We start from the raw sequence: 17474 nt of genomic DNA on the forward strand, positions 1-17474 counted from the left end.
TAATCGATTGTGAAACAAAATCTAAACGACATAATATAAAGTCAACCGCACCACAGATTCCCAGACAGTCTCCCACACTGGTACTAGCGAGGCCTTAAGCTGTGTAACTTCTGCGATCTGACGAGAGCAGGGACATTCAGCTTAGAATGGCCATTGACATTAAATGCTTTAATCCATAGTCCTTTTTAATCGATTGTGAAACAAAATCTAAACGACATAATAAAAAGTCAACCGCACCCCGGATTCCCAGACAGTCTCCCACACTGGTACTAGCGAGGCCTTAAGCTGTGTAATTTCTGCAATCTGACGAGAGCAGGGACATTCAGCTTAGAATGGCCTTTGACATTAAATGCTTTAATCCATAGTCCTTTTTAATTGATTGTGAAACAAAATCTAAACGACATAATAAAAAGTCAACCGCACCACGGATTCCCAGACAGTCTCCCACACTGGTACTAGCAAGGCCTTAAGCTGTGTTACTTCTGCGATCTGACGAGAGCAGGCACATTCAGCTTAGAATGGCCATCGACAATAAATGCTTTAATCCATAGTCCTTTTTAATCGATTGTGAAACAAAATCTAAACGACATAATAAAAAGTCAACCGCACCACGGATTCCCAGACAGTCTCCCACACTGGTACTAGCGAGGCCTTAAGCTGTGTAACTTCTGCGATCTGACGAGAGCAGGCACATTCAGCTCAGAATGGCCATTGACATTAAATGGTTTAATCCATAGTCCTTTTTAATCGATTGTGAAACAAAATCTAAACGACATAATAAAAAGTCAACCGCACCACGGATTCCCAGACAGTCTCCCACACTGGTACTAGCGAGGCCTTAAGCTGTGTAACTTCTGCGATCTGACGAGAGAAGGCACATTCAGCTTAGAATGGCCATTGACATTAAATGCTTTAATCCATAGTCCTTTTTAATCGATTGTGAAACAAAATCTAAACGACATAATATAAAGTCAACCGCACCACAGATTCCCAGACAGTCTCCCACACTGGTACTAGCGAGGCCTTAAGCTGTGTAACTTCTGCGATCTGACGAGAGCAGGGACATTCAGCTTAGAATGGCCATTGACATTAAATGCTTTAATCCATAGTCCTTTTTAATCGATTGTGAAACAAAATCTAAACGACATAATAAAAAGTCAACCGCACCCCGGATTCCCAGACAGTCTCCCACACTGGTACTAGCGAGGCCTTAAGCTGTGTAATTTCTGCAATCTGACGAGAGCAGGGACATTCAGCTTAGAATGGCCTTTGACATTAAATGCTTTAATCCATAGTCCTTTTTAATTGATTGTGAAACAAAATCTAAACGACATAATAAAAAGTCAACCGCACCACGGATTCCCAGACAGTCTCCCACACTGGTACTAGCAAGGCCTTAAGCTGTGTTACTTCTGCGATCTGACGAGAGCAGGCACATTCAGCTTAGAATGGCCATCGACAATAAATGCTTTAATCCATAGTCCTTTTTAATCGATTGTGAAACAAAATCTAAACGACATAATAAAAAGTCAACCGCACCACGGATTCCCAGACAGTCTCCCACACTGGTACTAGCGAGGCCTTAAGCTGTGTAACTTCTGCGATCTGACGAGAGCAGGCACATTCAGCTCAGAATGGCCATTGACATTAAATGGTTTAATCCATAGTCCTTTTTAATCGATTGTGAAACAAAATCTAAACGACATAATAATAAGTCAACCGCACCACGGATTCCCAGACAGTCTCCCACACTGGTACTAGCGAGGCCTTAAGCTGTGTAACTTCTGCGATCTGACGAGAGCAGGCACATTCAGTTTAGAATGGCCATTGACATTAAATGCTTTAATCCATAGTCCTTTTTAATCGATTGTGAAACAAAATCTAAACGACATAATAAAAAGTCAACCGCACCACAGATTCCCAGACAGTCTCCCACACTGGTACTAGCGAAGCCTTAAGCTGTGTAATTTCTGCGATCTGACGAGAGCAGGGACATTCAGCTTAGAATGGCCATTGACATTAAATGCTTTAATCCATAGTCCTTTTTAATTGATTGTGAAACAAAATCTAAACGACATAATAAAAAGTCAACCGCACCACGGATTCCCAGACAGTCTCCCACACTGGTACTAGCAAGGCCTTAAGCTGTGTAACTTCTGCGATCTGACGAGAGCAGGCACATTCAGCTTAGAATGGCCATTGACAATAAATGCTTTAATCCATAGTCCTTTTTAATCGATTGTGAAACAAAATCTAAACGACATAATAAAAAGTCAACCGCACCACGGATTCCCAGACAGTCTCCCACACTGGTACTAGCGAGGCCTTAAGCTGTGTAACTTCTGCGTTCTGACGAGAGAAGGCACATTCAGCTTAGAATGGCCATTGACGTTAAATGCTTTAATCCATAGTCCTATTTAATCTATTGTGAAACAAAATCTAAACGACATAATAAAAAGTCAACCGCACCACGGATTCCCAGACAGTCTCCCACACTGGTACTAGCGAGGCCTTAAGCTGTGTAACTTCTGCGATCTGACGAGAGCAGGCACATTCAGCTTAGAATGGCCATTGACATTAAATGCTTTAATCCATAGTCCTTTTTAATCGATTGTGAAACAAAATCTAAACGACATAATAAAAAGTCAACCGCACCACGGATTCCCAGACTGTCTCCCACACTGGTACTAGCGAGGCCTTAAGCTGTGTAATTTCTGCGATCTGACGAGAGCAGGGACATTCAGCTTAGAATGGCCATTGACATTAAATGCTTTAATCCATAGTCCTTTTTAATTGATTGTGAAACAAAATCTAAACGACATAATAAAAAGTCAACCGCACCACGGATTCCCAGACAGTCTCCCACACTGGTACTAGCAAGGCCTTAAGCTGTGTAACTTCTGCGATCTGACGAGAGCAGGCACATTCAGCTTAGAATGGCCATTGACAATAAATGCTTTAATCCATAGTCCTTTTTAATCGATTGTGAAACAAAATCTAAACGACATAATAAAAAGTCAACCGCACCACGGATTCCCAGACAGTCTCCCACACTGGTACTAGCGAGGCCTTAAGCTGTGTAACTTCTGCGATCTGACGAGAGCAGGCACATTCAGCTTAGAATGGCCATTGACATTAAATGCTTTAATCCATAGTCCTTTTTAATCGATTGTGAAACAAAATCTAAACGACATAATAAAAATTCAACTGCACCACGGATTCCCAGACAGTCTCCCACACTGGTACTAGCGAGGCCTTAAGTTGTGTAACTTCTGCGATCTGACGAGAGCAGGCACATTCAGCTTAGAATGGCCATTGACGTTAAATGCTTTAATCCATAGTCCTATTTAATCTATTGTGAAACTAAATCTTAACAACATAATAAAAAGTCAACCACACCACGGATTCCCAGACAGTCTCCCACACTGGTACTAGTGAGGCGTTAAGCTGTGTAACTTCTGCGATCTAACAAGAGCAGGCACATTCAGCTTAGAATTGCCATTGACATTAAATGCTTTAATCCATAGTCCTATTTAATCTATTGTGAAACAAAATCTAAACGACATATTAAAAAGTCAACCGCACCACGGATTCCCAGACAGTCTCCCACACTGGCACTAGCGAGGCCTTAAGCTGTGTAACTTCTACGATCTGACGAGAGCAGGCACATTCAGCTTAGAATGGCCATTGACATTAAATGCTTTAATCCATAGACCTTTTTAATCGATTGTGAAACAAAATCTAAACGACATAATAAAAAGTCAACCGCACCACGGATTGCCAGACAGTCTCCCACACTGGTACTAGCGAGGCCTTAAGCTGTGTAAATTCTGCGATCTGACGAGAGAAGGCACATTCAGCTTAGAATGGCCATTGACATTAAATGCTTTAATCCATAGTCCTTTTTAATCGATTGTGAAACAAAATCTAAACGACATAATAAAAAGTCAACCGCACCACGGATTCCCAGACAGTCTCCCACACTGGTACTAGCGAGGCCTTAAGCTGTGTAACTTCTGCGATCTGACGAGAGCATGGACATTCAGCTTAGAATGGCCATTGACAGTAAATGCTTTAATCCATAGTCCTTTTTAATCGATTGTGAAACAAAATCTAAACGACATAATAAAAAGTCAACCGCACCACGGATTCCCAGACAGTCTCCCACACTGGTACTAGCGAGGCCTTAAGCTGTGTAACTTCTGCAATCTGACGAGAGCAGGGACATTCAGCTTAGAATGGCCATTGACATTAAATGCTTTAATCCATAGTCCTTTTTAATCGATTGTGAAACAAAATCTAAACGACATAATAAAAATTCAACCGCACCACGGATTCCCAGACAGTCTCCCACACTGGTACTAGCGAGGCCTTAAGCTGTGTAACTTCTGCGTTCTGACAAGAGAAGGCACATTCAGCTTAGAATGGCCATTGACGTTAAATGCTTTAATCCATAGTCCTATTTAATCGATTGTGAAACAAAATCTAAACGACATAATAAGAAGTCAACCGCACCACGGATTCCCAGACAGTCTCCCACACTGGTACTAGCGAGGCCTTAAGCTGTGTAACTTCTGCGATCTGACGAGAGCAGGCACATTCAGTTTAGAATGGCCATTGACATTAAATGCTTTAATCCATAGACCTTTTTAATCGATTGTGAAACAAAATCTAAACGACATAATAAAAAGTCAACCGCACCACGGATTCCCAGACAGTCTCCCACACTGGTACTAGCGAGGCCTTAAGCTGTGTAATTTCTGCGATCTGACGAGAGCAGGGACATTCAGCTTAGAATGGCCATTGACATTAAATGCTTTAATCCATAGTCCTTTTTAATTGATTGTGAAACAAAATCTAAACGACATAATAAAAAGTCAACCGCACCACGGATTCCCAGACAGTCTCCCACACTGGTACTAGCAAGGCCTTAAGCTGCTAAACTTCTGCGATCTGACGAGAGCAGGCACATTCAGCTTAGAATGGCCGTTGACAATAAATGCTTTAATCCATAGTCCTTTTTAATCGATTGTGAAACAAAATCTAAACGACATAATAAAAAGTCAACCGCACCACGGATTCCCAGACAGTCTCCCACACTGGTACTAGTGAGGCCTTAAGCTGTGTAACTTCTGCGATCTGACGAGAGCAGGGACATTCAGCTTAGAATGGCCATTGACATTAAATGTTTTAATCCATAGTCCTTTTTAATCGATTGTGAAACAAAATCTAAACGACATAATAAAAATTCAACCGCACCACGGATTCCCAGACAGTCTCCCACACTGGTACTAGCGAGGCCTTAAGCTGTGTAACTTCTGCGATCTGACGAGAGCAGGCACATTCAGCTTAGAATGGCCATTGACATTAAATGCTTTAATCCATAGTCCTTTTTAATCGATTGTGAAACAAAATCTAAACGACATAATAAAAAGTCAACCGCACCACGGATTCCCAGACAGTCTCCCACACTGGTACTAGCAAGGCCTTAAGCTGTGTTACTTCTGCGATCTGACGAGAGCAGGCACATTCAGCTTAGAATGGCCATCGACAATAAATGCTTTAATCCATAGTCCTTTTTAATCGATTGTGAAACAAAATCTAAACGACATAATAAAAAGTCAACCGCACCACGGATTCCCAGACAGTCTCCCACACTGGTACTAGCGAGGCCTTAAGCTGTGTAACTTCTGCAATCTGACGAGAGCAGGGACATTCAGCTTAGAATGGCCATTGACATTAAATGCTTTAATCCATAGTCCTTTTTAATCGATTGTGAAACAAAATCTAAACGACATAATAAAAATTCAACCGCACCACGGATTCCCAGACAGTCTCCCACACTGGTACTAGCGAGGCCTTAAGCTGTGTAACTTCTGCGTTCTGACAAGAGAAGGCACATTCAGCTTAGAATGGCCATTGACGTTAAATGCTTTAATCCATAGTCCTATTTAATCGATTGTGAAACAAAATCTAAACGACATAATAAGAAGTCAACCGCACCACGGATTCCCAGACAGTTTCCCACACTGGTACTAGCGAGGCCTTAAGCTGTGTAACTTCTGCGATCTGACGAGAGCAGGCACATTCAGTTTAGAATGGCCATTGACATTAAATGCTTTAATCCATAGACCTTTTTAATCGATTGTGAAACAAAATCTAAACGACATAATAAAAAGTCAACCGCACCACGGATTCCCAGACAGTCTCCCACACTGGTACTAGCGAGGCCTTAAGCTGTGTAATTTCTGCGATCTGACGAGAGCAGGGACATTCAGCTTAGAATGGCCATTGACATTAAATGCTTTAATCCATAGTCCTTTTTAATTGATTGTGAAACAAAATCTAAACGACATAATAAAAAGTCAACCGCACCACGGATTCCCAGACAGTCTCCCACACTGGTACTAGCAAGGCCTTAAGCTGCTAAACTTCTGCGATCTGACGAGAGCAGGCACATTCAGCTTAGAATGGCCGTTGACAATAAATGCTTTAATCCATAGTCCTTTTTAATCGATTGTGAAACAAAATCTAAACGACATAATAAAAAGTCAACCGCACCACGGATTCCCAGACAGTCTCCCACACTGGTACTAGTGAGGCCTTAAGCTGTGTAACTTCTGCGATCTGACGAGAGCAGGGACATTCAGCTTAGAATGGCCATTGACATTAAATGTTTTAATCCATAGTCCTTTTTAATCGATTGTGAAACAAAATCTAAACGACATAATAAAAATTCAACCGCACCACGGATTCCCAGACAGTCTCCCACACTGGTACTAGCGAGGCCTTAAGCTGTGTAACTTCTGCGATCTGACGAGAGCAGGCACATTCAGCTTAGAATGGCCATTGACATTAAATGCTTTAATCCATAGTCCTTTTTAATCGATTGTGAAACAAAATCTAAACGACATAATAAAAAGTCAACCGCACCACGGATTCCCAGACAGTCTCCCACACTGGTACTAGCAAGGCCTTAAGCTGTGTTACTTCTGCGATCTGACGAGAGCAGGCACATTCAGCTTAGAATGGCCATCGACAATAAATGCTTTAATCCATAGTCCTTTTTAATCGATTGTGAAACAAAATCTAAACGACATAATAAAAAGTCAACCGCACCACGGATTCCCAGACAGTCTCCCACACTGGTACTAGCGAGGCCTTAAGCTGTGTAACTTCTGCGATCTGACGAGAGCAGGCACATTCAGCTCAGAATGGCCATTGACATTAAATGGTTTAATCCATAGTCCTTTTTAATCGATTGTGAAACAAAATCTAAACGACATAATAATAAGTCAACCGCACCACGGATTCCCAGACAGTCTCCCACACTGGTACTAGCGAGGCCTTAAGCTGTGTAACTTCTGCGATCTGACGAGAGCAGGCACATTCAGTTTAGAATGGCCATTGACATTAAATGCTTTAATCCATAGTCCTTTTTAATCGATTGTGAAACAAAATCTAAACGACATAATAAAAAGTCAACCGCACCACAGATTCCCAGACAGTCTCCCACACTGGTACTAGCGAAGCCTTAAGCTGTGTAATTTCTGCGATCTGACGAGAGCAGGGACATTCAGCTTAGAATGGCCATTGACATTAAATGCTTTAATCCATAGTCCTTTTTAATTGATTGTGAAACAAAATCTAAACGACATAATAAAAAGTCAACCGCACCACGGATTCCCAGACAGTCTCCCACACTGGTACTAGCAAGGCCTTAAGCTGTGTAACTTCTGCGATCTGACGAGAGCAGGCACATTCAGCTTAGAATGGCCATTGACAATAAATGCTTTAATCCATAGTCCTTTTTAATCGATTGTGAAACAAAATCTAAACGACATAATAAAAAGTCAACCGCACCACGGATTCCCAGACAGTCTCCCACACTGGTACTAGCGAGGCCTTAAGCTGTGTAACTTCTGCGTTCTGACGAGAGAAGGCACATTCAGCTTAGAATGGCCATTGACGTTAAATGCTTTAATCCATAGTCCTATTTAATCTATTGTGAAACAAAATCTAAACGACATAATAAAAAGTCAACCGCACCACGGATTCCCAGACAGTCTCCCACACTGGTACTAGCGAGGCCTTAAGCTGTGTAACTTCTGCGATCTGACGAGAGCAGGCACATTCAGCTTAGAATGGCCATTGACATTAAATGCTTTAATCCATAGTCCTTTTTAATCGATTGTGAAACAAAATCTAAACGACATAATAAAAAGTCAACCGCACCACGGATTCCCAGACTGTCTCCCACACTGGTACTAGCGAGGCCTTAAGCTGTGTAATTTCTGCGATCTGACGAGAGCAGGGACATTCAGCTTAGAATGGCCATTGACATTAAATGCTTTAATCCATAGTCCTTTTTAATTGATTGTGAAACAAAATCTAAACGACATAATAAAAAGTCAACCGCACCACGGATTCCCAGACAGTCTCCCACACTGGTACTAGCAAGGCCTTAAGCTGTGTAACTTCTGCGATCTGACGAGAGCAGGCACATTCAGCTTAGAATGGCCATTGACAATAAATGCTTTAATCCATAGTCCTTTTTAATCGATTGTGAAACAAAATCTAAACGACATAATAAAAAGTCAACCGCACCACGGATTCCCAGACAGTCTCCCACACTGGTACTAGCGAGGCCTTAAGCTGTGTAACTTCTGCGATCTGACGAGAGCAGGCACATTCAGCTTAGAATGGCCATTGACATTAAATGCTTTAATCCATAGTCCTTTTTAATCGATTGTGAAACAAAATCTAAACGACATAATAAAAATTCAACTGCACCACGGATTCCCAGACAGTCTCCCACACTGGTACTAGCGAGGCCTTAAGTTGTGTAACTTCTGCGATCTGACGAGAGCAGGCACATTCAGCTTAGAATGGCCATTGACGTTAAATGCTTTAATCCATAGTCCTATTTAATCTATTGTGAAACTAAATCTTAACAACATAATAAAAAGTCAACCACACCACGGATTCCCAGACAGTCTCCCACACTGGTACTAGTGAGGCGTTAAGCTGTGTAACTTCTGCGATCTAACAAGAGCAGGCACATTCAGCTTAGAATTGCCATTGACATTAAATGCTTTAATCCATAGTCCTATTTAATCTATTGTGAAACAAAATCTAAACGACATATTAAAAAGTCAACCGCACCACGGATTCCCAGACAGTCTCCCACACTGGCACTAGCGAGGCCTTAAGCTGTGTAACTTCTACGATCTGACGAGAGCAGGCACATTCAGCTTAGAATGGCCATTGACATTAAATGCTTTAATCCATAGACCTTTTTAATCGATTGTGAAACAAAATCTAAACGACATAATAAAAAGTCAACCGCACCACGGATTGCCAGACAGTCTCCCACACTGGTACTAGCGAGGCCTTAAGCTGTGTAAATTCTGCGATCTGACGAGAGAAGGCACATTCAGCTTAGAATGGCCATTGACATTAAATGCTTTAATCCATAGTCCTTTTTAATCGATTGTGAAACAAAATCTAAACGACATAATAAAAAGTCAACCGCACCACGGATTCCCAGACAGTCTCCCACACTGGTACTAGCGAGGCCTTAAGCTGTGTAACTTCTGCGATCTGACGAGAGCATGGACATTCAGCTTAGAATGGCCATTGACAGTAAATGCTTTAATCCATAGTCCTTTTTAATCGATTGTGAAACAAAATCTAAACGACATAATAAAAAGTCAACCGCACCACGGATTCCCAGACAGTCTCCCACACTGGTACTAGCGAGGCCTTAAGCTGTGTAACTTCTGCAATCTGACGAGAGCAGGGACATTCAGCTTAGAATGGCCATTGACATTAAATGCTTTAATCCATAGTCCTTTTTAATCGATTGTGAAACAAAATCTAAACGACATAATAAAAATTCAACCGCACCACGGATTCCCAGACAGTCTCCCACACTGGTACTAGCGAGGCCTTAAGCTGTGTAACTTCTGCGTTCTGACAAGAGAAGGCACATTCAGCTTAGAATGGCCATTGACGTTAAATGCTTTAATCCATAGTCCTATTTAATCGATTGTGAAACAAAATCTAAACGACATAATAAGAAGTCAACCGCACCACGGATTCCCAGACAGTTTCCCACACTGGTACTAGCGAGGCCTTAAGCTGTGTAACTTCTGCGATCTGACGAGAGCAGGCACATTCAGTTTAGAATGGCCATTGACATTAAATGCTTTAATCCATAGTCCTTTTTAATCGATTGTGAAACAAAATCTAAACGACATAATAAAAAGTCAACCGCACCACGGATTCCCAGACAGTCTCCCACACTGGTACTAGCGAGGCCTTAAGCTGTGTAATTTCTGCGATCTGACGAGAGCAGGGACATTCAGCTTAGAATGGCCATTGACATTAAATGCTTTAATCCATAGTCCTTTTTAATTGATTGTGAAACAAAATCTAAACGACATAATAAAAAGTCAACCGCACCACGGATTCCCAGACAGTCTCCCACACTGGTACTAGCAAGGCCTTAAGCTGCTAAACTTCTGCGATCTGACGAGAGCAGGCACATTCAGCTTAGAATGGCCGTTGACAATAAATGCTTTAATCCATAGTCCTTTTTAATCGATTGTGAAACAAAATCTAAACGACATAATAAAAAGTCAACCGCACCACGGATTCCCAGACAGTCTCCCACACTGGTACTAGTGAGGCCTTAAGCTGTGTAACTTCTGCGATCTGACGAGAGCAGGGACATTCAGCTTAGAATGGCCATTGACATTAAATGTTTTAATCCATAGTCCTTTTTAATCGATTGTGAAACAAAATCTAAACGACATAATAAAAATTCAACCGCACCACGGATTCCCAGACAGTCTCCCACACTGGTACTAGCGAGGCCTTAAGCTGTGTAACTTCTGCGATCTGACGAGAGCAGGCACATTCAGCTTAGAATGGCCATTGACATTAAATGCTTTAATCCATAGTCCTTTTTAATCGATTGTGAAACAAAATCTAAACGACATAATAAAAAGTCAACCGCACCACGGATTCCCAGACAGTCTCCCACACTGGTACTAGCGAGGCCTTAAGCTGTGTAGCTTCTGCGATCTGACGAGAGCAAGCACATTCAGCTTAGAATGGCCATTGACATTAAATGCTGTAATCCATAGTCCTTTTTAATCGATTGTGAAACAAAATCTAAACGACATAATAAAAAGTCAACAGCACCACGGATTCCCAGACAGTCTCCCACACTGGTACTAGCGAGGCCTTAAGCTGTGTAACTTCTGCGTTCTGACGAGAGCAGGCACATTCAGCTTAGAATGGCCATTGACGTTAAATGCTTTAATCCATAGTCCTATTTAATCTATTGTGAAACAAAATCTAAACGACATAATAAAAAGTCAACCGCACCACAGATTCCCAGACAGTCTCCCACACTGGTACTAGCGAGGCCTTAAGCTGTGTAACTTCTGCGATCTGACGAGAGCAGGCACATTCAGCTTAGAATGGCCATTGACGTTAAATGCTTTAATCCATAGTCCTATTTAATCTATTGTGAAACAAAATCTAAACGACATAATAAAAAGTCAACCGCACCATGGATTCCCAGACAGTCTCCCACACTGGTACTAGCGAGGCCTTAAGCTGTGTAACTTCTGCGATCTGACGAGAGCAGGCACATTCAGCTTAGAATGGCCATTGACGTTAAATGGTTTAATCCATAGTCCTATTTAATCTATTGTGAAACAAAAGCTAAACGACATAATAAAAAGTCACCCACACTGGTACTAGCGAGGCGTTAAGCTGTGTAACTTCTGCGATCTAACGAGAGCAGGCACATTCAGCTTAGAATGGCCATTGACATTAAATGCTTTAATCCATAGTCATTTTTAATCGATTGTGAAACAAAATCTAAACGACATAATAAAAAGTCAACCGCACCACGGATTCCCAGACAGTCTCCCACACTGGTACTAGCGAGGCCTTAAGCTGTGTAACTTCTGCGATCTGACGAGAGCAGGCACATTCAGCTTAGAATGGCCATTGACGTTAAATGGTTTAATCCATAGTCCTATTTAATCTATTGTGAAACAAAATCTAAACGACATAATAAAAAGTCAACCGCACCACGGATTCCCAGACAGTCACCCACACTGGTACTAGCGAGGCGTTAAGCTGTGTAACTTCTGCGATCTAACGAGAGCAGGCACATTCAGCTTAGAATGGCCATTGACATTAAATGCTTTAATCCATAGTCATTTTTAATCGATTGTGAAACAAAATCTAAACGACATAATAAAAAGTCAACCGCACCACGGATTCCCAGACAGTCTCCCACACTGGTACTAGCGAGGCCTTAAGCTGTGTAACTTCTGCGATCTGACGAGAGCAGGCACATTCAGCTTAGAATGGCTATTGACATTAAATGCTTTAATCCATAGTCCTTTTTAATCGATTGTGAAACAAAATCTAAACGACATAATAAAAAGTCAACCGCACCACGGATTCCCAGACAGTCTCCCACACTGGTACTAGCGAGGCCTTAAGCTGTGTAGCTTCTGCGATCTGACGAGAGCAGGCACATTCAGCTTAGAATGGCCATTGACTTTAAATGCTGTAATCCATAGTCCTTTTTAATCGATTGTGAAACAAAATCTAAACGACATAATAAAAAGTCAACCGCACCACGGATTCCCAGACAGTCTCCCACACTGGTACTAGCGAGGCCTTAAGCTGTGTAACTTCTGCGTTCTGACGAGAGCAGGCACATTCAGCTTAGAATGGCCATTGACGTTAAATGCTTTAATCCATAGTCCTATTTAATCTATTGTGAAACAAAATCTAAACGACATAATAAAAAGTCAACCGCACCACAGATTCCCAGACAGTCTCCCACACTGGTACTAGCGAGGCCTTAAGCTGTGTAACTTCTGCGATCTGACGAGAGCAGGCACATTCAGCTTAGAATGGCCATTGACGTTAAATGCTTTAATCCATAGTCCTATTTAATCTATTGTGAAACAAAATCTAAACGACATAATAAAAAGTCAACCGCACCACGGATTCCCAGACAGTCTCCCACACTGGTACTAGCGAGGCGTTAAGCTGTGTAACTTCTGCGATCTAACGAGAGCAGGCACATTCAGCTTAGAATGGCCATTGACATTAAATGCTTTAATCCATAGTCCTTTTTAATCGATTGTGAAACAAAATCTAAACGACATAATAAAAAGTCAACCGCACCACGGATTCCCAGACAGTCTCCCACACTGGTACTAGCGAGGCCTTAAGCTGTGTAACTTCTGCGAAATGACGAGAGCAGGCACATTCAGCTTAGAATGGCCATTGTCATTAAAAGCCTTAATCCATAGTCCTATTTAATCTATTGTGAAACAAAATCTAAACAACATAATAAAAAGTCAACCGCACCACGGATTCCCAGACAGTCTCCCACACTGGTACTAGCGAGGCCTTAAGCTGTGTAACTTCTGCGATCTGACAAGAGCAGGCACATTCAGCTTAGAATGGCCATTGACGTTAAATGGTTTAATCCATAGTCCTATTTAATCTATTGTGAAACAAAATCTAAACGACATAATAAAAAGTCAACCGCACCACGGATTCCCAGACAGTCACCCACACTGGTACTAGCGAGGCGTTAAGCTGTGTAACTTCTGCGATCTAACGAGAGCAGGCACATTCAGCTTACAATGGCCATTGACATTAAATGCTTTAATCCATAGTCCTTTTTAATCGATTGTGAAACAAAATCTAAACGACATAATAAAAAGTCAACCGCACCACGGATTCCCAGACAGTCTCCCACACTGGTACTAGCGAGGCCTTAAGCTGTGTAACTTCTGCGATCTGACGAGAGCAGGCACATTCAGCTTAGAATGGCCATTGACATTAAATGTTTTAATCCATAGTCCTTTTTAATCGATTGTGAAACAAAATCTAAACGACATAATAAAAAGTCAACAGCACCACGGATTCCCAGACAGTCTCCCACACTGGTACTAGCGAGGCCTTTAGCTGTGTAACTTCTGCGATCTGACGAGAGCAGGGACATTAAATGCTTTAATCCATAGTCCTTTTTAATCGATTGTGAAACAAAATCTAAACGACATAATAAAAATTCAACCGCACAACGGATTCCGAGACAGTCTCCCACACTGGTACTAGCGAGGCCTTAAGCTGGGTAACTTCTGTGATCTGACGAGAGCAGGCACATTCAGCTTAGAATGGCCATTGACATTAAATGCTTTAATCCATAGTCCTTTTTAATCGATTGTGAAACAAAATCTAAACGACATAATAAAAAGTCAACCGCACCACGGATTCCCAGACAGTCTCCCACACTGGTACTAGCGAGGCCTTAAGCTGTGTAATTTCTGCGATCTGACGAGAGCAGGCACATTCAGCTTAGAATGGCCATTGACATTAAATGCTTTAATCCATAGTCCTTTTTAATCGATTGTGAAACAAAATCTAAACGACATAATAAAAAGTCAACCGCACCACGGATTCCCAGACAGTCTCCCACACTGGTACTAGCGAGGCCTTAAGCTGTGTAACTTCTGCGATCTGACGAGAGCAGGCACATTCAGCTTAGAATGGCCATTGACATTAAATGCTTTAATCCATAGTCCTTTTTAATCGATTGTGAAACAAAATCTAAACGACATAATAAAAAGTCAACCGCACCACGGATTCCCAGACAGTCTCCCACACTGGTACTAGCAAGGCCTTAAGCTGTGTAACTTCTGCGATCTGACGAGAGCAGGGACATTCAGCTTAGAATGGCCATTGACATTAAATGCTTTAATCCATAGTCCTTTTTAATCGATTGTGAAACAAAATCTAAACGACATAATAAAAATTCAACCGCACCACGGATTCCCAGACAGTCTCCCACACTGGTACTAGCGAGGCGTTAAGCTGTGTAACTTCTGCGATCTGACGAGAGCAGGCACATTCAGCTTAGAATGGCCATTGACATTAAAAGCCTTAATCCATAGTCCTATTTAATCTATTGTGAAACAAAATCTAAACAACATAATAAAAAGTCAACTGCACCACGGATTCCCAGACAGTCTCCCACACTGGTACTAGCGAGGCCTTAAGCTGTGTAACTTCTGCGATCTGACGAGAGCATGGACATTCAGCTTAGAATGGCCATTGACATTAAATGCTTTAATCCATAGTCCTTTTTAATCTATTGTGAAACAAAATCTAAACGACATAATAAAAAGTCAACCGCACCACGGATTCCCAGACAGTCTCCCACACTGGTACTAGCGAGGCGTTAAGCTGTGTAACTTCTGCGATCTAACGAGAGCAGGAACATTCAGCTTAGAATGGCCATTGACATTAAATGCTTTAATCCATAGTCCTTTTTAATCGATTGTGAAACAAAATCTAAACGACATAATAAAAAGTCAACCGCACCACGGATTCCCAGACAGTCTCCCACACTGGTACTAGCGAGGCCTTAAGCTGTGTAACTTCTGCGATCTGACGAGAGCAGGCACATTCAGCTTAGAATGGCCATTGACATTAAAAGCCTTAATCCATAGTCCTATTTAATCTATTGTGAAACAAAATCTAAACAACATCATAAAATGTCAACCGCACCACGGATTCCCAGACAGTCTCCCACACTGGTACTAGCGAGGCCTTAAGCTGTGTAACTTCTGCGATCTGACGAGAGCAGGCACATTCAGCTTAGAATGGCCATTGACATTAAAAGCCTTAATCCATAGTCCTTTTTAATCGATTGTGAAACAAAATCTAAACGACATAATAAAAAGTCAACCGCACCACGGATTCCCAGACAGTCTCCCACACTGGTACTAGCGAGGCCTTAAGCTGTGTAACTTCTGCGATCTGACGAGAGCAGGCACATTCAGCTTAGAATGGCCATTGACATTAAATGTTTTAATCCATAGTCCTTTTTAATCGATTGTGAAACAAAATCTAAACGACATAATAAAAAGTCAACAGCACCACGGATTCCCAGACAGTCTCCCACACTGGTACTAGCGAGGCCTTTAGCTGTGTAACTTCTGCGATCTGACGAGAGCAGGGACATTAAATGCTTTAATCCATAGTCCTTTTTAATCGATTGTGAAACAAAATCTAAACGACATAATAAAAATTCAACCGCACAACGGATTCCGAGACAGTCTCCCACACTGGTACTAGCGAGGCCTTAAGCTGGGTAACTTCTGTGATCTGACGAGAGCAGGCACATTCAGCTTAGAATGGCCATTGACATTAAATGCTTTAATCCATAGTCCTTTTTAATCGATTGTGAAACAAAATCTAAACGACATAATAAAAAGTCAACCGCACCACGGATTCCCAGACAGTCTCCCACACTGGTTCTAGCGAGGCCTTAAGCTGTGTAATTTCTGCGATCTGACGAGAGCAGGCACATTCAGCTTAGAATGGCCATTGACATTAAATGCTTTAATCCAGAGTCCTTTTTAATCGATTGTGAAACAAAATCTAAACGACATAATAAAAAGTCAACCGCACCACGGATTCCCAGACAGTCTCCCACACTGGTACTAGCGAGGCCTTAAGCTGTGTAACTTCTGCGATCTGACGAGAGCAGGCACATTCAGCTTAGAATGGCCATTGACATTAAATGCTTTAATCCATAGTCCTTTTTAATCGATTGTGAAACAAAATCTAAACGACATAATAAAAAGTCAACCGCACCACGGATTCCCAGACAGTCTCCCACACTGGTACTAGCAAGGCCTTAAGCTGTGTAACTTCTGCGATCTGACGAGAGCAGGGACATTCAGTTTAGAATGGCCATTGACATTAAATGCTTTAATCCATAGTCCTTTTTAATCGATTGTGAAACAAAATCTAAACGACATAATAAAAATTCAACCGCACCACGGATTCCCAGACAGTCTCCCACACTGGTACTAGCGAGGCGTTAAGCTGTGTAACTTCTGCGATCTGACGAGAGCAGGCACATTCAGCTTAGAATGGCCATTGACATTAAAAACCTTAATCCATAGTCCTATTTAATCTATTGTGAAACAAAATCTAAACAACATAATAAAAAGTCAACTGCACCACGGATTCCCAGACAGTCTCCCACACTGGTACTAGCGAGGCCTTAAGCTGTGTAACTTCTGCGATCTGACGAGAGCATGGACATTCAGCTTAGAATGGCCATTGACATTAAATGCTTTAATCCATAGTCCTTTTTAATCTATTGTGAAACAAAATCTAAACGACATAATAAAAAGTCAACCGCACCACGGATTCCCAGACAGTCTCCCACACTGGTACTAGCGAGGCGTTAACCCCTTCCCGCTCCTTGACGTACTATTACGTCATGGCAGCTGTATCGTTCGCGCTCCATGCCGTAATAGTACGTCTCAGGAGTAACGGCCGTTTCGGCCGTCCTCCCGACACATACAGGGGCTGTGACGCTGCTGTCTTGTTCAGCAGCTGTC

The 17474-nt window shown here is 42.0% G+C and overlaps 80 pseudogenes; all 80 read right to left on the reverse strand.

Moving 5' to 3' along the window:
- Nucleotides 1-39: 39 nt before the first annotated feature.
- LOC142744517 (5S ribosomal RNA) lies at nt 40-158 on the reverse strand (annotated as a pseudogene).
- A 67-nt stretch (nt 159-225) lies between these two features.
- On the reverse strand, nt 226-344 carry LOC142746756 (5S ribosomal RNA; annotated as a pseudogene).
- A 67-nt stretch (nt 345-411) lies between these two features.
- Nucleotides 412-530, reverse strand: LOC142745691 (5S ribosomal RNA; annotated as a pseudogene).
- Nucleotides 531-597: 67 nt separating this feature from the next.
- LOC142747648 (5S ribosomal RNA) lies at nt 598-716 on the reverse strand (annotated as a pseudogene).
- Nucleotides 717-783: 67 nt separating this feature from the next.
- Nucleotides 784-902, reverse strand: LOC142745951 (5S ribosomal RNA; annotated as a pseudogene).
- A 67-nt stretch (nt 903-969) lies between these two features.
- On the reverse strand, nt 970-1088 carry LOC142744518 (5S ribosomal RNA; annotated as a pseudogene).
- Nucleotides 1089-1155: 67 nt separating this feature from the next.
- Nucleotides 1156-1274, reverse strand: LOC142746757 (5S ribosomal RNA; annotated as a pseudogene).
- Nucleotides 1275-1341: 67 nt separating this feature from the next.
- On the reverse strand, nt 1342-1460 carry LOC142745692 (5S ribosomal RNA; annotated as a pseudogene).
- A 67-nt stretch (nt 1461-1527) lies between these two features.
- On the reverse strand, nt 1528-1646 carry LOC142747660 (5S ribosomal RNA; annotated as a pseudogene).
- Nucleotides 1647-1713: 67 nt separating this feature from the next.
- Nucleotides 1714-1832, reverse strand: LOC142744670 (5S ribosomal RNA; annotated as a pseudogene).
- Nucleotides 1833-1899: 67 nt separating this feature from the next.
- On the reverse strand, nt 1900-2018 carry LOC142745362 (5S ribosomal RNA; annotated as a pseudogene).
- A 67-nt stretch (nt 2019-2085) lies between these two features.
- Nucleotides 2086-2204, reverse strand: LOC142744204 (5S ribosomal RNA; annotated as a pseudogene).
- A 67-nt stretch (nt 2205-2271) lies between these two features.
- On the reverse strand, nt 2272-2390 carry LOC142745572 (5S ribosomal RNA; annotated as a pseudogene).
- Nucleotides 2391-2457: 67 nt separating this feature from the next.
- LOC142747326 (5S ribosomal RNA) lies at nt 2458-2576 on the reverse strand (annotated as a pseudogene).
- A 67-nt stretch (nt 2577-2643) lies between these two features.
- Nucleotides 2644-2762, reverse strand: LOC142745203 (5S ribosomal RNA; annotated as a pseudogene).
- Nucleotides 2763-2829: 67 nt separating this feature from the next.
- On the reverse strand, nt 2830-2948 carry LOC142744205 (5S ribosomal RNA; annotated as a pseudogene).
- A 67-nt stretch (nt 2949-3015) lies between these two features.
- On the reverse strand, nt 3016-3134 carry LOC142747327 (5S ribosomal RNA; annotated as a pseudogene).
- A 67-nt stretch (nt 3135-3201) lies between these two features.
- On the reverse strand, nt 3202-3320 carry LOC142746227 (5S ribosomal RNA; annotated as a pseudogene).
- Nucleotides 3321-3573: 253 nt separating this feature from the next.
- Nucleotides 3574-3692, reverse strand: LOC142746401 (5S ribosomal RNA; annotated as a pseudogene).
- Nucleotides 3693-3945: 253 nt separating this feature from the next.
- LOC142745624 (5S ribosomal RNA) lies at nt 3946-4064 on the reverse strand (annotated as a pseudogene).
- Nucleotides 4065-4131: 67 nt separating this feature from the next.
- Nucleotides 4132-4250, reverse strand: LOC142745292 (5S ribosomal RNA; annotated as a pseudogene).
- Nucleotides 4251-4503: 253 nt separating this feature from the next.
- On the reverse strand, nt 4504-4622 carry LOC142744671 (5S ribosomal RNA; annotated as a pseudogene).
- Nucleotides 4623-4689: 67 nt separating this feature from the next.
- LOC142743849 (5S ribosomal RNA) lies at nt 4690-4808 on the reverse strand (annotated as a pseudogene).
- Nucleotides 4809-4875: 67 nt separating this feature from the next.
- On the reverse strand, nt 4876-4994 carry LOC142744079 (5S ribosomal RNA; annotated as a pseudogene).
- A 67-nt stretch (nt 4995-5061) lies between these two features.
- Nucleotides 5062-5180, reverse strand: LOC142744239 (5S ribosomal RNA; annotated as a pseudogene).
- Nucleotides 5181-5247: 67 nt separating this feature from the next.
- On the reverse strand, nt 5248-5366 carry LOC142744849 (5S ribosomal RNA; annotated as a pseudogene).
- Nucleotides 5367-5433: 67 nt separating this feature from the next.
- On the reverse strand, nt 5434-5552 carry LOC142745693 (5S ribosomal RNA; annotated as a pseudogene).
- Nucleotides 5553-5619: 67 nt separating this feature from the next.
- LOC142745293 (5S ribosomal RNA) lies at nt 5620-5738 on the reverse strand (annotated as a pseudogene).
- A 253-nt stretch (nt 5739-5991) lies between these two features.
- On the reverse strand, nt 5992-6110 carry LOC142745537 (5S ribosomal RNA; annotated as a pseudogene).
- Nucleotides 6111-6177: 67 nt separating this feature from the next.
- LOC142743850 (5S ribosomal RNA) lies at nt 6178-6296 on the reverse strand (annotated as a pseudogene).
- Nucleotides 6297-6363: 67 nt separating this feature from the next.
- Nucleotides 6364-6482, reverse strand: LOC142744091 (5S ribosomal RNA; annotated as a pseudogene).
- A 67-nt stretch (nt 6483-6549) lies between these two features.
- LOC142744240 (5S ribosomal RNA) lies at nt 6550-6668 on the reverse strand (annotated as a pseudogene).
- A 67-nt stretch (nt 6669-6735) lies between these two features.
- LOC142744850 (5S ribosomal RNA) lies at nt 6736-6854 on the reverse strand (annotated as a pseudogene).
- A 67-nt stretch (nt 6855-6921) lies between these two features.
- On the reverse strand, nt 6922-7040 carry LOC142745694 (5S ribosomal RNA; annotated as a pseudogene).
- A 67-nt stretch (nt 7041-7107) lies between these two features.
- Nucleotides 7108-7226, reverse strand: LOC142747671 (5S ribosomal RNA; annotated as a pseudogene).
- A 67-nt stretch (nt 7227-7293) lies between these two features.
- LOC142744672 (5S ribosomal RNA) lies at nt 7294-7412 on the reverse strand (annotated as a pseudogene).
- Nucleotides 7413-7479: 67 nt separating this feature from the next.
- LOC142745363 (5S ribosomal RNA) lies at nt 7480-7598 on the reverse strand (annotated as a pseudogene).
- Nucleotides 7599-7665: 67 nt separating this feature from the next.
- On the reverse strand, nt 7666-7784 carry LOC142744206 (5S ribosomal RNA; annotated as a pseudogene).
- Nucleotides 7785-7851: 67 nt separating this feature from the next.
- Nucleotides 7852-7970, reverse strand: LOC142745573 (5S ribosomal RNA; annotated as a pseudogene).
- Nucleotides 7971-8037: 67 nt separating this feature from the next.
- Nucleotides 8038-8156, reverse strand: LOC142747329 (5S ribosomal RNA; annotated as a pseudogene).
- Nucleotides 8157-8223: 67 nt separating this feature from the next.
- LOC142745205 (5S ribosomal RNA) lies at nt 8224-8342 on the reverse strand (annotated as a pseudogene).
- A 67-nt stretch (nt 8343-8409) lies between these two features.
- On the reverse strand, nt 8410-8528 carry LOC142744207 (5S ribosomal RNA; annotated as a pseudogene).
- A 67-nt stretch (nt 8529-8595) lies between these two features.
- Nucleotides 8596-8714, reverse strand: LOC142747331 (5S ribosomal RNA; annotated as a pseudogene).
- A 67-nt stretch (nt 8715-8781) lies between these two features.
- On the reverse strand, nt 8782-8900 carry LOC142746228 (5S ribosomal RNA; annotated as a pseudogene).
- A 253-nt stretch (nt 8901-9153) lies between these two features.
- Nucleotides 9154-9272, reverse strand: LOC142746403 (5S ribosomal RNA; annotated as a pseudogene).
- A 253-nt stretch (nt 9273-9525) lies between these two features.
- On the reverse strand, nt 9526-9644 carry LOC142745625 (5S ribosomal RNA; annotated as a pseudogene).
- Nucleotides 9645-9711: 67 nt separating this feature from the next.
- On the reverse strand, nt 9712-9830 carry LOC142745294 (5S ribosomal RNA; annotated as a pseudogene).
- Nucleotides 9831-10083: 253 nt separating this feature from the next.
- Nucleotides 10084-10202, reverse strand: LOC142745538 (5S ribosomal RNA; annotated as a pseudogene).
- Nucleotides 10203-10269: 67 nt separating this feature from the next.
- Nucleotides 10270-10388, reverse strand: LOC142743851 (5S ribosomal RNA; annotated as a pseudogene).
- A 67-nt stretch (nt 10389-10455) lies between these two features.
- On the reverse strand, nt 10456-10574 carry LOC142744103 (5S ribosomal RNA; annotated as a pseudogene).
- Nucleotides 10575-10641: 67 nt separating this feature from the next.
- LOC142744241 (5S ribosomal RNA) lies at nt 10642-10760 on the reverse strand (annotated as a pseudogene).
- A 67-nt stretch (nt 10761-10827) lies between these two features.
- LOC142744851 (5S ribosomal RNA) lies at nt 10828-10946 on the reverse strand (annotated as a pseudogene).
- A 67-nt stretch (nt 10947-11013) lies between these two features.
- LOC142744577 (5S ribosomal RNA) lies at nt 11014-11132 on the reverse strand (annotated as a pseudogene).
- Nucleotides 11133-11199: 67 nt separating this feature from the next.
- On the reverse strand, nt 11200-11318 carry LOC142744935 (5S ribosomal RNA; annotated as a pseudogene).
- Nucleotides 11319-11385: 67 nt separating this feature from the next.
- On the reverse strand, nt 11386-11504 carry LOC142744158 (5S ribosomal RNA; annotated as a pseudogene).
- A 67-nt stretch (nt 11505-11571) lies between these two features.
- LOC142745144 (5S ribosomal RNA) lies at nt 11572-11690 on the reverse strand (annotated as a pseudogene).
- Nucleotides 11691-11916: 226 nt separating this feature from the next.
- LOC142747332 (5S ribosomal RNA) lies at nt 11917-12035 on the reverse strand (annotated as a pseudogene).
- A 67-nt stretch (nt 12036-12102) lies between these two features.
- LOC142745881 (5S ribosomal RNA) lies at nt 12103-12221 on the reverse strand (annotated as a pseudogene).
- Nucleotides 12222-12288: 67 nt separating this feature from the next.
- Nucleotides 12289-12407, reverse strand: LOC142747849 (5S ribosomal RNA; annotated as a pseudogene).
- A 67-nt stretch (nt 12408-12474) lies between these two features.
- LOC142743854 (5S ribosomal RNA) lies at nt 12475-12593 on the reverse strand (annotated as a pseudogene).
- A 67-nt stretch (nt 12594-12660) lies between these two features.
- LOC142744056 (5S ribosomal RNA) lies at nt 12661-12779 on the reverse strand (annotated as a pseudogene).
- A 67-nt stretch (nt 12780-12846) lies between these two features.
- On the reverse strand, nt 12847-12965 carry LOC142744159 (5S ribosomal RNA; annotated as a pseudogene).
- A 67-nt stretch (nt 12966-13032) lies between these two features.
- Nucleotides 13033-13151, reverse strand: LOC142746188 (5S ribosomal RNA; annotated as a pseudogene).
- Nucleotides 13152-13404: 253 nt separating this feature from the next.
- Nucleotides 13405-13523, reverse strand: LOC142745075 (5S ribosomal RNA; annotated as a pseudogene).
- A 67-nt stretch (nt 13524-13590) lies between these two features.
- LOC142743754 (5S ribosomal RNA) lies at nt 13591-13709 on the reverse strand (annotated as a pseudogene).
- A 67-nt stretch (nt 13710-13776) lies between these two features.
- Nucleotides 13777-13895, reverse strand: LOC142747333 (5S ribosomal RNA; annotated as a pseudogene).
- Nucleotides 13896-14310: 415 nt separating this feature from the next.
- Nucleotides 14311-14429, reverse strand: LOC142744812 (5S ribosomal RNA; annotated as a pseudogene).
- Nucleotides 14430-14496: 67 nt separating this feature from the next.
- LOC142747334 (5S ribosomal RNA) lies at nt 14497-14615 on the reverse strand (annotated as a pseudogene).
- Nucleotides 14616-14682: 67 nt separating this feature from the next.
- Nucleotides 14683-14801, reverse strand: LOC142744612 (5S ribosomal RNA; annotated as a pseudogene).
- A 67-nt stretch (nt 14802-14868) lies between these two features.
- On the reverse strand, nt 14869-14987 carry LOC142746920 (5S ribosomal RNA; annotated as a pseudogene).
- Nucleotides 14988-15054: 67 nt separating this feature from the next.
- Nucleotides 15055-15173, reverse strand: LOC142745686 (5S ribosomal RNA; annotated as a pseudogene).
- Nucleotides 15174-15240: 67 nt separating this feature from the next.
- LOC142746238 (5S ribosomal RNA) lies at nt 15241-15359 on the reverse strand (annotated as a pseudogene).
- Nucleotides 15360-15426: 67 nt separating this feature from the next.
- On the reverse strand, nt 15427-15545 carry LOC142747335 (5S ribosomal RNA; annotated as a pseudogene).
- A 67-nt stretch (nt 15546-15612) lies between these two features.
- Nucleotides 15613-15731, reverse strand: LOC142743814 (5S ribosomal RNA; annotated as a pseudogene).
- A 67-nt stretch (nt 15732-15798) lies between these two features.
- LOC142747336 (5S ribosomal RNA) lies at nt 15799-15917 on the reverse strand (annotated as a pseudogene).
- A 415-nt stretch (nt 15918-16332) lies between these two features.
- Nucleotides 16333-16451, reverse strand: LOC142745962 (5S ribosomal RNA; annotated as a pseudogene).
- A 67-nt stretch (nt 16452-16518) lies between these two features.
- LOC142747337 (5S ribosomal RNA) lies at nt 16519-16637 on the reverse strand (annotated as a pseudogene).
- A 67-nt stretch (nt 16638-16704) lies between these two features.
- LOC142745921 (5S ribosomal RNA) lies at nt 16705-16823 on the reverse strand (annotated as a pseudogene).
- Nucleotides 16824-16890: 67 nt separating this feature from the next.
- LOC142746921 (5S ribosomal RNA) lies at nt 16891-17009 on the reverse strand (annotated as a pseudogene).
- Nucleotides 17010-17076: 67 nt separating this feature from the next.
- On the reverse strand, nt 17077-17195 carry LOC142745689 (5S ribosomal RNA; annotated as a pseudogene).
- Nucleotides 17196-17474: the final 279 nt, after the last annotated feature.

Source organism: Rhinoderma darwinii, chromosome 2 (genome assembly GCF_050947455.1).
Source record: "Rhinoderma darwinii isolate aRhiDar2 chromosome 2, aRhiDar2.hap1, whole genome shotgun sequence".
NCBI lineage: Eukaryota > Metazoa > Chordata > Amphibia > Anura > Rhinodermatidae > Rhinoderma > Rhinoderma darwinii.